The sequence below is a fragment of the Clarias gariepinus genome, chromosome 26 (assembly GCF_024256425.1).
Source record: "Clarias gariepinus isolate MV-2021 ecotype Netherlands chromosome 26, CGAR_prim_01v2, whole genome shotgun sequence".
In the NCBI taxonomy this organism is placed as follows: domain Eukaryota; kingdom Metazoa; phylum Chordata; class Actinopteri; order Siluriformes; family Clariidae; genus Clarias; species Clarias gariepinus.
In genome coordinates this window covers 16,108,924-16,125,580 of record NC_071125.1, presented here as the reverse complement: position 1 = coordinate 16,125,580, position 16,657 = coordinate 16,108,924, and the positions used below count along the sequence as shown (strand labels likewise).

The window sequence follows — 16,657 nt, the reverse complement described above, 5'->3', positions numbered from 1 at the left end:
TGAAAACATGTACAAATATTCTCTATGTTAAATCATTCATACAGTACACACACATACTGTATATATATATATGTATGTGAAATAGAAAAAACGTCTCTCTCTCTCTCTTCTCACTCTCTCTTGCACGATTGCACACACACACACACACACACATGCACCACCTACACAAAGTACATTACATACTTTACCTTCAACATCTGTAAAATGGCTGTTATTAACACTTCATAAACAAGATGTTAATTAATGTGTTGTTCAACACAACACAGGCCAATTACAGGCAGTCTGCTTTCAGTAGAGCATGTTTGGCGTCAGATGTTATTCTTGGGATTGTTAGAGCCTTACTGTGGCAGCCAATCTTCATCAACCACCCACCAAGAGCAGAATTACAGAAATGATGTGAAGCACATGCGTGTGTGCGTGGTGTACGCTGCAACCGCCCTGACCCCAACACACACACACACACACACACACACACACACACACACATATTGAACTAATCCTTTGTTCTTCCCTCTTGTCCATTTTCAGACATTTTATAGACCAAAGAGTAGAGACTCTGGTGTCATAAGCCCTACTGGGACGACATGGTGTTTGTAATAAAATGTTTGATTGTCCCCTCTGTGATTAAACCCTTGAATCCAGGCAGAAGCTAATTAAACGAACAGTTCAATAAAAGATCAAACATAGCCCAAAGTTGATCATCCAACACGTGTTTTTTTCATTTAGTGTTGAAGATTTTCTTTTCAGAAAACACAGGTTCAACTTTTTATATTAAATGAATTTGAAAATAGTTGCTGTATTCTGTATTTAAAGTCATCAATCACTTTCTATTTCCGATGTAGTTCTAATGGTCAAACATCTCAGAGTTCAGCTTTAGAAGAGTTTTGTTTATGTTTATAGATTTTTGTAAGTCACACCACAGTACTGTATGTGCTAAGCTCCTGGGTCTCAAAGTGAGGTCCGGGGATGATTAAGTGGTCAGAAGGTGTTTAGTTTTGTTAGTGTTTTTTAATTTATTTATTATTAATTAATTTATCAATTTGTTTATTTATTCCCTTTAAGCTTATATTAATATTTATATTAGAGTTCTGATGGTTACTAGAGTCATAAGAATTAAGTCAATGTTAAAAATAACTATACATATCACGCCGGCGTGAATTAATAAATAAATAAATAAATAAATGGCAACAAAAATATATGAACAATTTTAATATTATGTTAAAATGTGTTCTGGTAGTGTAAATGTCAGGAATAAACAGCTAAATTGCTTTACTGAGTAGTAATGCAAGGAATATATTAAACATTTTATTTCACTTACATCACTGCCTGGCTGAATACGAGTTGCCGTTTGGATTTTAAATGAAGCAAAAAAGTTTAGAGATTTTCATTTTTTTATGATTACTGCACTGATTAATATACTACAGCTAGCAGCAAATATTTCAATCCTACTTAATACAGTCAGTACGTTTTAATTTTTTCAAAAAACATTAAAAAAATGTTTCAGAAGAGTCAAGTTATTGGCCTGCATCAAGCAAAGAAAACAAATAAAATAATAAAAATGAAATAAAAATAAATGAAAATAATGGAACTGTACAGCACATTATTAAAACCTAGAAGACTAGTGTCAAATATTCCTTACAAGCAGTGCCCCTGTGCCATCTTTAAACCCTCGAATCCTCTTTAAAAATCTTCTTTGCCGCAGTTGATGCCCTTCCACTGCGTAGTTTGTCTTCACTGCTGTTTGTCTTTTTGTAAACTTCCATCTGTGCATGTTGCTCTTGTCACTTGACACGTGTCATCTTCATAAACATTCTGTAGCAGTGGACCATCAACTGAGACAACTGAGGGTCTTTTAAGAAAGGATTCAAGGGTTCAACTGGGGCGCAAATGTATAACTTAGGCGTTGAGGACAGTGGTACCTTGGCAGACAAATCCCTTAAGATTTTCGCCTTGAGAACAAAAATTTTGCTGAAAGTTTGACATGGCAAGGGAGGCAATTTCAGCATACGAGCAGACAACCCGGAGCCGAACTGGACACCGGCTAAGTTGCACGTAGGTCCGGGAGCTGTTTAAAACTTGTTTGTGTCAGTGGAAAATCAAGCGAAGTGCACTCCTTTTTTTTTTTTGCAAGATTTAATGGAGACACACTGTAGCACCTTGGGTCTCAAGGATGTTAGCAAGCACGGCACCAAAAAAAAAGGGAACACCTTTCAGTTTTGCTTTTAAAACAGCCAGTGCCAAGAAGAATCATAAATTAAGGTTAAGTGAGGTTTAATGTCTATTTAGTTAATCACTCACTCACTCACTCACTCATCGTCTATACCGCTTTATCTTGTGTTCGGGGTTGCATGGATCCTGAGGCCTATTCTAGGAGACTTAGGGCACGAGGTGGGGTACACCCAGCACAGGGTGCCAATCCATCTCAGGGCTTACACACACACACCACAGGCAATTTGGGAATGCCAATTAGCCTAATCTGCAGGTCTTTGGACTGTGGGAGGAAACCAGAGTACCTGGAGGAAAGCCACCAAGCACACAGAGATGGCAATCGAACTCGGACCACGGAGGTGCAAGGCAACAGTGCTAACTACTACACCACCGTGCCAGCCTATTAAGTTCATATTAAATTTTTTATATTTTACATATTTTACATTTACATGTCTTATCTAACAAATATATTATTGTTTTTATATGCACAAAATGTGATTATAGTGTTGGAAATTGGTAATATTGGTAATATATTGGATGGCTGGAATGGATTATCTAAAATTACATTATTTCCAATGGGAAAATGCGTTTCACAATACAAAATTTCGCTTTAAGAACTCGCCTCCGGAACGGATTAAATTTGTATGCTAAGGTACCACTGTAGTACTGTTGTACAGATGAAGAGTTACTTAACCAACATGTGAAATCTGAATTACCTTCGCCAGTTAGTACAAAAGTGATGCATTGCTTAATGCATGTTTACTTTACTTCTTGCATAATAGTAATGCATTATTATTAGTTTGCATTGCTTTGAGTACACTCGTATTATTGCACAGATTTAAATAATGAACCTAATATTTGACCAGTTTGATTATGTTTTATAAACTACAGTAAATCTGTACTAATGGGGTCTATTTGTTTAGCATTGAATGGATCCCAGGGTGCATAATTGCAATTACTGACGAACTGCGTGCAATTAAAAGTATGTATTCTCAGGGTGAAGGGAGATGGAAAAACATGAATACTGCTGTGCATATAGAAATAAAACCACTGATTTTACCTGGAAAGAATAGAGTTACCGCCATCTCATGTGGAGAACTAATCTCACTGAATACACTTCTACATATTGAGCGCAGGAATCGTTTTTTTATCTGAGCAATTATCTCTCTTCATATCCATTGTTAACCATCCAGCTGTGTCTGATGAAGTCTTTTTACACTCATTCACCCAGGCATGATAGATCTGTGATCTCTCATGGCGAGTAATTAACTTATATTGTGCGACATCTTATAATTACCTCCACACAAAAAGTAGAACGGCAACCCTCGGCGGGATTCCGAAAGACAATTTGAATCCATAAGAATCCATAAGATAGACTGCAAGCTGAAATACAGACAAATATAATAACAATTATTTCTAAAATACTATCATGGGTTCTGTATCTGTTACTCCATGTGATGGAGGTGTGGCCCCTGTCCATGTGAGTCTAAATGAAAAGAGCAGCCTATGTGATTGTCACAGTAAATTGTGCAATGCATCTGTGTGCCTATGTATATGAGAGTTCAAAAAAAGGAGGCCTATCAGTCTCTGTAGAAGAGACATGGACTCTGTGCTTTTACCTCCTATAAAAGGAATCATGGCTACTGTGCCTGTCAGTCCGAGTCAAAGAAGCATGGCCACTTTGCCTGCCAGACCCATTTTAAAGGCCTGGCCTTTGTGCTTCTAAGTCCCTGTGAAGAAAGCATGGCCTCTGTGCTTATCAGTTCCCATAAAAGAGCAGCGGTCACAGTATAGAAGAGTTCAAATAAAGAAGGTTTGGCTTAGCACCTGTCAGTTCTGAGAAAGACAGCATGGTCTCTATGCCCATAAGGTTCCGTGCATCTTAGTTACCAATAAGCAGTCATAGCCTCATGGCTTTCTAGCCCCATAGCAATAGGACAGAAAAAAAAAAAAAAAACTAACAATGCTTATCTGCAAAAACTCACCTGCAATAAATAAAAGACTGGACTTCAAATTAGCCGAGAAGGTAAAATGTCAAAGAAAAGGGCATCAAAGCTTTAAAGTTTTGATAGAACAGCGGCATGTTTGTGATGTGTAAAAAAAATGACAAAGTGACATCTAGGGAAGGTCAAAAACTGATTATCAAAGACTCCCGCTTTGATTAATTTAATGGAAGGCTTACCGTGCAGTGTAGAAATACCAACGCGTCTGCCCGATTTTAGGCTGCAGTATGTAAAATAATCCATCATAACTATTATTATTATTATTATTATTATTATTATTATTATATAACACATTTACTTTTTCATTATAGGATTACTTTTTTCTATTTTAAAGCACCCTTGTTTAAGCTTGTTTTTTTGAGATCATATTAGAAAAATAATCTGACATAATTAATTAGTATATCATCTTAAAACAAGAATGGTTGACCTTATTAATAAAATATAATCCAAAATAATAGCAGTCATTACCATTTCTTGATATATACTCGCCATACCTGCCTTTTCCCCGTTCCAAACATTCTATAGCTGATCTAACCATGAGAAATATATTTAATCTGAATAGGATTTAAAGCAAATGCAAGCCCCCTGGCCCTGATGGGATACCTCGGAGAGTTTTAAAGGACTGTGAACTGAGTGAAATTCTTTGAGACATCTTAAACATCTTTTCAAGAAGGGATTAATTCTCCAAAGCAGAAAAAGGCAAATGTCAGCCCTATTTCCAAATGTCAACCCACCTCAGCTGATCAATAATGATCGATATCGCTAACCCCCCAGCTTAGTAAGATAGCAAAGGAGTTTTAGCAGACTGGGGGATAGAAGATATATCTCTCGGTTTTTACTCAACTCATTTGATTGCAGACCTGGAAGACGCTGCTGATGCACTAGTGGGTACAAATCCCCTGAAGTGCCATCCACTATTGATACAAACAGCACCATACATTTTTCAAAAGACTTTTATAAACTTGACCTGACTAGAGTCAGACAATGCCTAGTAGGCTAGCAAATGGTGGGCTATAACTGCGGCCCAGCGGGCAGCACACCTCCTGGGGCCCCAGTTCATTCATCACAGCTTACTTTGGATTTGGGGTCTCTTGTTCCACCCCCCTCCTAAAATTGTTCCTTGTTACTTGGCTTTGGATCCCCATTGATCATGTATGAATGAATGAATGATTAAAAATGGTGTTGCAACTGATTCTAAAATAGCTGGTATCAGTACAGATGATCTAAATCTTATTCATGTATGCCATGGTCTGGCTAACCAGCAACAGATACCCGAGTCCTCAGCAGTAAAATGGCAGTAAATCTCACTAAATGTAGTACCATGACAGAGACATTTATGATAAAACCTCCTCCTCCTCTTATGCCACTTTATCTGTCTGCATAACAGAGAACATCTTGTGATCCTGTCAAGAGCTAGGATACGATCTGACCTACAATGGGATTGTCATGAAAGCTTTCCTGAGGCATCTGAGAAGTGCCAGAGTGACCACTATAAATCCAACAGCAATATATAAAAAGATTGACAGCAAAATGAGATGACTCCTGTTGAGAAAAACAGTGTTTTTCAAAAAAACTCCAGTTTTTCAAATGAACCAAGAACTTTTACAAACTGATAGAGAATATTTTGTACATTTTTGAGTCACAAGGTTATTAAAAAACACAAATGCTGAAAATATTGAACCAAAAATGTGGAGAAAATGTTATTTGAGTTTTAATTATTAAACAAAGCATTTAAGAGTGGCAGCAAATGGGATCTCGATGGCACACAAATTTTTTTTTAATTACAATTGTTGAAGATAATAAAAAACATTATAAGCATACAAAAAATTCAGTTTAGCTAAATGTAACATCGTATCTACTGATGATGGTGTAACAGACTGTAAACTGAATTTTATTTTGGGTTTAACATGCTCCAAAATCCATTTAGTTTACTCGCTTTGAACAGTTTGTACTCTAAATCGTTTTACTGTTCACGTGATAGAAAGAAAATATGTGAATGGCTTGTTAGAACAATGGCTTTTGATCGATTGCATGCTACAGTTTCTCCACAACGTGAAAGTTCAACAAAAAAAGTTATATAGTAGTTGTCAAATTAAACATTGTAACATTTAGACGACCATGTGTGTAAGAAAAAGGATACAGTAATTTGTCAAAATTAGTAAAAAAAAAAAAAATCCCAAAATTTATTTAATTTTGCTGTCAATCTGTTCCTACAGTATATACAGTACACTAGATACTGAATATCCATCCCAACCTAAAGTATCGCTGCCCAGCATGGCATGAAAATCAGCCCCAAGCTCTGCTTACCAACATGTTCAGAAATTTGCTTTTAAAATCATTTTTGGCATGGCTTCTCAAAGGCCATGAAAACTCTTTCACTGACCACCTTGAGATTCTCAATGAGAATTATAAACTTACAGGGACTTCCATCTTTGCAGTTCCCCCTCTACTGTATAGTCTGTCTAACTCTTTTTAAAGCTTGGATGTCATTCTGGATAACCAGGCAGTATATCGGATCTCCAAAATGAGGATTGAGAGATTGAGACCCTCACTAATAAGAGATTTTAATGTGGGGGTATAGTCAAGAATTGTTTCTTCTCTTAATTTTTTTTAATTTATTTTTTTATTTTACAATTTATCAGTTTTATACAGTCTAGTTTATCTGATTATATACTGTACAGTAAGATCTATAAGATCAAATATAACAAAATATTTTATATATCAGCTCTATAACCTTGCCTGAAGGTGCCAATAAATGTTCTATAGCAGCAGATAAGATAGGATAGGATAGGATAGGATAGGATAGGATAGGATAGGATACAGTAAGATAAGATAAGATAAAAAAAGATAAGATAAGATAAGATAAGATAATAGGATAGAAAATAACTGTATTAATCCCGGAGGAAATTCTTGTCCCAGAGACTGCTCTAAGAGCAAAGAGAGTAAAAACTATACATGCAATGAAGTAATAAATAAATAATGATAAAAAAAACCCACAAACTATACATAATGATCGATAGACAAAGGTAACGTACAACAGCCAAGGTAGAGTGCAGAACCCAGTAGCAATAGATTAGCAGAATTATGCTAATCTGATGTAGAATTATGTAACACCAATGATTATGCTAATCTAATGTAGAATTATGTAACACCAATGATGAAAAATATTGCAATTATATTGCTAAATGATGTTACATATGATATTGTTTAATTATATTGAAGAACCCAGGCATACTGTACAAATGCAGGTAGGGCTAGTGCACTATTGTTTCTAGGCTGTGTCCATTAATTTAGCTCTCCTCCCTTCAGAAGTGGAAGTAGTTATGAAGTTTGAAAGACCTCCTGTGTTGTTCTGTAGTGCTTCTTGGTGGTCTCAGTCCACGGCTGAATGTGCTCCAGTAGGACACCAGTGTGGCATGCAGCATGGCATGGGATGGATTGTTTATAATCCTGAAAAGTTTATTTAGCATTCTCCTGTCAGACACCTCCGCCAGACACTTCATCTCTACTCTAGTGACAGAGCCAGCTTTCCTAATAAGTTTACTAAGTCTGTTGGCATCAGCTATCTTTACTGTGCTCCCTCAACACACTGCAGCGTAAAAGATGGCACTGATAACCACTGAGTCATAAAACATCTGCAGCATTCAAAGATCTAAGTCTCCTGAGAAAATACAGGCAGCTCTGACCTTTCTTATACAGCGCATCACTGAAGGTTGTTCACCACGCTCCTGTACTCTCCCTCCTGACCATTCCTGACACAACCCACAATGGCAGAGGCAACTGAAAACTTCTGCAAGTGGAAGGGCTGTCAGCAGACGTATAGGCTGCAAACAGAAAGAGAGACAGGACGGTCCTCTGAGGGACTCCTGTGCTACTCACTATGTTGTCTGACATTGCATTTAGCGGCTTCACATATTGTGGATCGACCTGTGAGCTGATCACAGGTTACCAGTGTACAGTAGTAGCCACCTGCATGCCCAGTATCTTATTGCTGAGTAGGGCCAGTTTTAGGATGTTGAAAGCACTTGAATAGTCCAAAAAAACATGGCTCTTACCGGGCTGCCTACTGTACCCTACATACACCTACTGTACCTCCTCAAGATGAGTGAAAGCTCTGTGCAGCAGGAAGATGATGGTGTCCTCCACACTAGTTGATAAGATTTTGGAAGGTTTTCTTCAAAAAGACATTTAAAATGTAGTCCAGTGTCAGTGCTTTGTAACAGATGGGAGAATGTATTTTTTGGTTTCTCAAGAGCATGACTGGTTGCATTTATTGCAAGAGATAGATACAAATGTAGATAATGTTGTAGCTACAGTAGTTCAGGGACGATTAACCAAAGATGCAAAGATCACTTCGGAGACCATGGGTGTTGAGGACTTTACTCTTTTCAAGTCTAAATGTTTATATGACACGTCTTGAACATCCTGTTTCCATCAATACAATACTCCCATACCTGTACATGTAATACAACAAGATACAATGCTCCATGTTTACTGTTTCCCACAAAACACAATGCTGCCATACATGTTCATCTTATGGTTAAAGGAAACATAACTCACTTAATTGGACAGCTTGTGCAGGCGCTTCCATCCTATAGCGGGTTGCATCTGCTCTGTAGGGTCATACAGTATGCATGCTAAGGCCTTGGCGGCCCAGCGCACAGTTTTAAGTCAGCAGGCCCTTTATTGGGTACAATGATACATTTTGCACTATATTGTTCCCTACATATATCACATTGCAGATAAAAAATGTTCTGTATAGATACACAATTTGTGATTAATATTTTGTGGTTAAATTACCACAATAGATAGATATGTAGAATTATAAATTGTATAGGTGGCAGGGTGGCCTAGTGGTTAGGGCTATCACCTTGCACCTCATGGTTCGGGTTTGATTCCCACCTCAGGTCTCTGCACAGTTGGCATTCCCAAATTGCCTGTAGTAAGTATGTGTATGTGTATGCCCTGCGTTGGATTGACACTTGTGCCCTAAAGTCTCCTGGGATAGACTCCAAGCCCCCCGTGACCCTGCAAACAGGATAAAGCGCTACAGATGATGATTAAGTGAGTGAGAGTGAACATAAAATGTAAACTGTACTATATGGTTGAAATGTACAACAAATGAATTAATTAAGAGATTATCTGTTAATTAATCAAGTTCCTTAAGTGGTAAGAAAAACTGTGTTTCTCGCTGGGTTTAATCACCACTATTCCATTTATGATGTAATATTATCAATAATAACATAGGGGATGTTTTAGGACGTTCAACAGAAAAATAGTTCTCACTAGAATGAATAGATATTACATTAAGCCAGGACAAAAGTGTGAATTCTCAACGTGTGTTGTATTAAGTGCAATTCAAGTTTGTGAGCATCAATACAGTATATTTGCGAAGAATAATCTGTATTTATAAATGCAGAAAACAGGTGAGGACAGTGGAATCAGAAAGCTGAGGGAGTATGAAACAAGACACTAGGGAACAAGACTCAGACTTAAAAACAGACACAAAACTAGAACCAAAATGAGGGCACATGGGAAAACATGAACAAATGTTTACAGACAATAAGCAGCAGCAGCAGCAGCACAATGGGAAACATGCCGCGCCCTGAGAGATGGAATTCTTGACAGCTGGCTTCCTTCGCAAATAATCAGGAATTAATGCACCTACAATACACTAGATACAATAGATTAATGTGCATAAAATATAATAATTAGAAATGTGTTTTTCCTTTTTTGTGCTTTTTACACAATTCTTCCTACTAAGAGTTAAACATTGTCAGATGTAAACTTTTGATAGACCCATTAGAGTTGGATTTGCGTTGTGATGGTACGAAGCTGTAATTTGTTTCTTTTTTTGTTAAATGGTGGCTTCATTTTTTAGAACCCGTGACACGTTATGCTGTGCTGCTTCATCTTATAAAGTGGACACTCTTTCTTGATCTCTCTCTCTCTCTCTCTCTCTCTTTTTCTCTCTCTCACTCTTTCCTTCTGTCTGTCTCTCATTATTGTCTCCTCACTTCAAGATCGTACCTACCACTCACTGACTAAGTGAACATGTGAAGGCAATGTGATGTGTGATGTGTTCAAGTGTCAAGTGCATGTCATCTTCTTTCAAGCTCTTGCTCTTTACACTTTTTTTTCCATTTTGGTTTTGCACCACTATGTAATTGGGCTGAGATTTTTCCAGGAAACTTCAGATCTTCCGCTTTCCTCCCTTTATCTAATCATGTATTTAGTTTTGATGGATGCTGTCCGATGTCTTTTTTAACACCAGTTGAATGTCTACGATTCCATCTTGCTTGGGGCTTTATGGCCCCTCTTTTAGCACTCTTGGATGCTGCCCAAAAACTCTTTTGACCACTAACATCAAAAGAAATATGTCTTTGGGTACTTTTCTTTCCATCTCTGTCTGTCCTCCCATCATGCTCCCTCAACATGTTTTCCAGAACATTTCTTGAAGTGGACGAACAAGTTGAATATATTTTAAGCACCTGTCTAATATTGTGTAAGTTGCAGAGTGTGCAGGCCCTCCACTTGTTTGTCTAGGACATCCCACAGATGCTCGATCAAATTAATATCTGGTTAATTTTGACACTCTGTCAAAGCATTGAACTCTGTCATGGTGCTCAGGCCATTCCACAACATATGTTGCAATGTGGCAGGGTACATTATCTCCCAGAAATAGTCTAATGACGTCTGGGAATACTGTTGAAGGGGTAGAGTTGATGTGCAACACTGTTAACAGTAGGTACTGTAGGTGGTACTGTACATGTCAAAGTAACATCCACATATATGGAAGGATCTTAGGTTTCCCAGGCAGAACACTGTCTCAGTCGTTCTATTAATTGTGTATTCTGTGCTCTCTTCTTTAAATAAGCGATGCACACTTACACCGCCATAAACTTTGGTAAAAGACCACATCATTTAACAGACAAAGCCACCTTCTTCTATTGTTCCATAGTTCAGTTCTGATGCTGACCTGGTAATTTTAGTGCTTGGACAGGGGTCAGCATGGGCACTTTGGCTGGTCTATGGCCACACAGTCCCATACAGAGTAAGCCGCAATGCACTGTGGGTCTGACATCTTTTTAAACTTTATAACTTTTTCAACAATTTGTTGTACCATAGATCAGACTAGATATCAGCATATAGACTTTGCTTCCCATGTTGATCAATAAAGCTTGGGCAACCATGAGCCAGTCTCCAGTTAACCAGTTGTCTTTTATTTTTTAGACCTCCTTTAGTACTGTAGTTACTGTATTAACCACTGCACTCCTACTATTGAGAACGTCTACTGTACCAGTTATCTAACTAACACAATTTGGTTATGGTCAGAGTCACTCTAGGTAGCATTGTGGCTTAGCACTGTCGCCTTACACCTCCGGGGTCCAGGTTCTATTTCCGCCTAGGGGTCTGTGTGCATTGAGTTTACATGTTCTCCCTGTGCTTGGTGAGTTTGTTTCAGGTTACTTTAGTTCAATTCCAAGACATGCAATTTAAAGGCATGCAGATTAATGTGTGAATGCGTGTTTGAATGATATCTGGTGGTCCTACCATGGTTATAAAAATGGGAATAAACACAATGGCCACCACTGGCCTCCTGTAGTTATGTATGAACAGAGGTTCATGAATGCATAAATCCATAGTATAGTCCACCCTCTGATAGGTGCCATTATAATGTGATAATCAATGTTATTGACTTAAAGCCTTGTTTGCAGATCAATTAATTCATTGATGTTTAACATCAATTTAAAATTTATACTAATAAATAATATTTCAGTGTATATTGTTTACGTTTTATTGCAGGTAGTTTCCAGAGTTCTGATGTTTGAATCTTAATTGAAGTTTAAACTCGCAATATTCTTACAATAGGATGGATGCTATTTTGTTGTTGTTGTTGTTGTTGTTTAGGAGCTTCTTTTTAACTGTTACTGCAAACAACAAATCACAGCTGTTTCTACCTTAAACCTTCTCTTTCTGTAGATCCAATAAATCATTTTTTTAGCCTATAAGCCCCATGGGTTGTAAATTTCCTACACAACAACCTTAACAACCTTGAGTATCAAAGAGTCTGCTCACCTCTGGAGTTTTGCTAAAGTACCTCATCAATTACATGATTGACATGAAGTCATCTATAACAAAAATGTTAATTCATGAATATAAATTGTCTTTGTAAAAGTCTCATAAATTATGCTCCTTTTCTTTTTTTCTTTTTTTTTTTTACTCAGTGACCATGCCGTGTACAAACACAACACTTTTTCATAATTATCTGCAATACAAATACAGCAGGGAGCAGTTTTTAATTGCCTGCTGTCTAACTGTTAATAAGCATCTGCAGTGGCGCCAGGAATGTTTTATTAGTGGGTGCTTTGGGGTAGCTAAACTGTCTAGAGGAGGCTGCATTCATGTGAACTGGATTTACTGTATAATAACATGGAGAACTTGCTGCTCTCTACTGAGACCAGTACCTCATTCTCAAAGGATATTGACAAGAAGGTAATAAAAACTGAAGTAAATTAACTGCTATCTAATTTCCCTGGAACTGAGCAGTGACTTGATAGCTAGCTAGCATGTTAGCTAGTTATGTATTTCTAGTTTGGATGTTACTAGATCAACAAAACTATAAAAGGATAAGTGTGGCACAAACGCTTAGGAAACTCCTTAATCTGTTGGCTTGTAAACAACAGTAAAGTATGTACACTACTTTTCTTTTGGCTGCACTCGTCAAGGGGTCGCCACACAACTGTGACACAGGTTTTACACCGGTTGCCCTTCCTGATGCAACCCTCCCTATTTTATCCAAAGACTTTAAATAAATTTTGACTTAAAAAACGAGCATTGTCTTGATTTACGAAGACCGAGTATCATGTATCACGCATGCGCTTCTTGTTTTGATGCCGGGCCTTACGTGATCACAACTGAGCCAATGTTTTTTTTTCTCTCTTGCGCTGCGGAATTGTGGGTAATCGTCTCCCCTGCTGGGTCTTAGTGCGCATCTCTTAATGGTATAATCAACATCCGTGCACGCGTGTACTGTTTACTATAACACTGTGACCACGTGTGTGTGTGTGAAACATATTTTATTTTGTATTTTTAAGCATGTGTGTACAGCGCACGTGTATTGTTTATTATAACACACATGTGTGCGCGTGTATAAAGCAAAAGCAAGTCTCATTAGAGGGTAAAGATCCATTTTTTTCTCTCCCGTTCTGTATTAGCCTGTCGTGTGTGTGCGCGTGCGTAATTTGACACCGTGCTTCTTCACTCACACCAACACACACACACACACACACACACACACACACACACACACACATGACTTTAGTTTGTTTTATTTTTACTTTGTATTTTGTGTTAATTATTTCTATGTATTTATTTTTTAGGGGCTGTAGAATGAATAATTTGAGTTTTCATTATTTCTTATGGGAAAATTAAATTTGGTTTACAAGTGTTTTGGAATACGAGCCCACTTCCAGGACAAATTATGCTCATAATCCAAGGTTCCACTGTACACTATTTAGTTAAATGATTGTGGACACCTGACCTGTTAGAATTACACAATTGTCTAGAATTTCTTTATATTTTGTATTATTACGATTTTCCTACACTGGAACTAAGAGCCTCAAACCTGTTCCAACATGACAATGCCCCATGCACAAAACGAGTGCATGGTTTTACAAGGTTGGAGTGGAAAAATTCAAGTGGCCTGCACAGAGCCCTAACCTCAACCCTACTGAACACATTTGTGTGGGATAAACTAGGGTGCCAACTGCATGCCTGACTGTTTTAATGCTCTTGTGGCTGAAATTGTGGCAAATTCCCTCAAACATGCTCCAAACTGAAGTGGATGTTAATATTGCAGCAAAGAAGGAACTAAATCTCAAATGTTCAACAAGCTTAAATGACTGTGATAGTGACAGACCTTTGTCAATATAATGTAATTAAAATAATATGTGGTTTATACAGAATCAGGAGTTACAGTCAAAACCAGGAGACAGAACATAGAACATTAGGAACAAATAAAGTTCTCAGGGGTTAGCTCTGTCATCTTGCATTTTCATGCTTGTGGGATTGAATCTCACCGTCAGTCTTTGCATGTGGAGTTTGCAAGTTCCTTGTGTGCTTAGTGGGTTCCTCCGGGTACTCTATTTCCTCCCACTGTCCAAAGACATGCGAAGTGAGCTAAATGGCATTTCCAAATGACCCCTAGTGTGCGAGTGAATGTGCCCTGCGATGAACTGGCACCCAATCCAGGGTGTACCCCACCTTGTGTCTCAAGTCCCCTAGAATAAGCCACAGGCCTCCCGTAGCCCTGTACTGGATAAGGGGTTTAGTGAATGAATGAATGCATGGTTAAATTGGTACAATACAAATCAGTGATGATGGAGTAGTGTGACAAAAAGGTTTCTATATTTTAAAAAAATACTACATGAAACAAAAAATGAAACAAAGCCGATAATCGGTGTGATTTCACTTTGTTTAAAATACAGTGGGGTTTCAGATACAATTTCTGCAGTGTTATAAGGAAATTGGCAGCTCAGTTTTACTAAGCATCCTGCAGAACCACCCACAGTCCTTCTGAGGATTTTGTTACATCTGCTTCTTTTTTTCATGCATGTAAAATCCAGAAGCTATCTTTGTCTGCGTGTGTGTGTGCGTGTGTGTGTGTGTGTGTGTGTGTGTGTGTAACCTTGTCTTTTACATATGCTACTTTCTTTCCTGGCCTACAGACATTTTCCCCTAAGATGTTTTTTCTTTTTTTTTTACTAGAATACAAATGTTTGGAAATCTGCAATGTTGTTTTGCATGTTGTAATTTGAACAAGTACAATGCAGAACAAAAAGAAAAACACTTTATCAGGTGATAACATATTGAATCTAGTCCAATTTTTCTAATATCTCTTATTATAAGAAATACAGTTTTAAGTAAACAGTTGAAAAATGTGCACAGTTATAGAACAAGAGATTTATATGAATAAGTATTTATTTATTATTATTTTATACCTAGAATGATTCTTATAAATTACATAATAAATATCTAGAACACCACAGACACCACAGCACACCCCAGAGACCCTACGCAGCCACGGCCCAATGGGCCAGAGCCACCCTGATAGCACAAGGGGAACCCAAGCTCTAGGTGGTTTTAATGTAAATGGTTTTAATGCAATGGATGATTAGTGTAGATGCAAGGTTTACAAGCCAGCCTACTCAAGTACGTCTCTGAATAGGAAATTTTACATGATTATGCCCCAGCCAGGTTTGTGCACAATTTAATCACTGAATCAGAGATAATAAACTCATGTAGCCAGTCACCTCAACTAGTGAACCAGCAGCATTCTGTCTCATTGACCTAATGTTAGATGAATGAACATGCTCATTTAACTAAAAAACAGTCAGTACTTTAAATTCATAACTTAATTCAAAAATCCTAAGTGGAAAGTGTTCATTATGATATCATCAATTCTAAGCTACAAAAAAACTTAGGATTGTGAAAATAAACCATAAGCTAAATTAAATCATCTCTGTTGATTTTGTGTTTTTAGTTAAAAAATCGTCAGTTTCTTTCATTCATATTTTATTAATTCATTTGTTTAATTTAGGAGTACTGTGCAACAGTCTTAGGCACCTACGGTACAGTGACTTATAGTATAGGGTGCCACATACAGTGTTTCATAGGGTACTTTTATACTTGGGACTCAAACCTGCACCAAGGTACACTTGACCGCAAAGTCTAGGACAGTTGTATGATGTGAACACTTTAAACTGTCCTTGGCACAAATCAACGTACCATGCTTGAGTACACTTAAAAAGGTAGCCTCAAGCAGGCAAGGTTCGAATGCAAAATGTGTGTCCTCTCCAAAATCTGCATACTGTATGCATGCAGGACGCATCAATCTCATCCTCTATACTAAGACTAAACTTTAACAATTCGTCGCATGTACTGTACTTTAGCGCACAGTGAAATGATCTTTTCACAAATCTCAGGAACAAATCTGGGGTCAGAGCGCAAAGGCAGCCAGGATAGCGCTCCCTTGGAGCAGAAACTGTAGGTGGAAGGGCCTTGCTTAAGGGCTCAACAGTGGCAACTTGGTGGTGATGTGTCTTAAACCCCAGACAAGATCAATAACCGTGAGCCTTAACCCTTTGACCCAAAACTGCAGGAGCATATCTGATGAAGTGGAAAAGCATGTAAAAGGGTGGTTCTTGACATTTTTGCCAAAATATTAAAGATAGTGTGAAGATTTGTACTATTTGGCTGCACACAATAATGGGATGAGTTAACTCGAAAAGCATGAAGCTGAATTGTAACATTAACATCATTACTGGTTTTCTCTGTTCCAATATATATATAAAGTTATTCAACTCAGTTCACTTGCTTTCTACAAATTTATTCAGCGGCTTGAACTATGGCTTCCTACTCAGTTGAAAATTTTTACTTTTTTG

The 16,657-nt window shown here is 37.7% G+C and overlaps 1 protein-coding gene across 2 annotated transcripts in view; it reads left to right on the top strand.

Moving 5' to 3' along the window:
• The window catches only part of sema5a (sema domain, seven thrombospondin repeats (type 1 and type 1-like), transmembrane domain (TM) and short cytoplasmic domain, (semaphorin) 5A), a 250,028-nt gene that overhangs the window by 187,098 nt on the left and 46,273 nt on the right, over nucleotides 1-16,657 (top strand). The window lies entirely within an intron of this gene.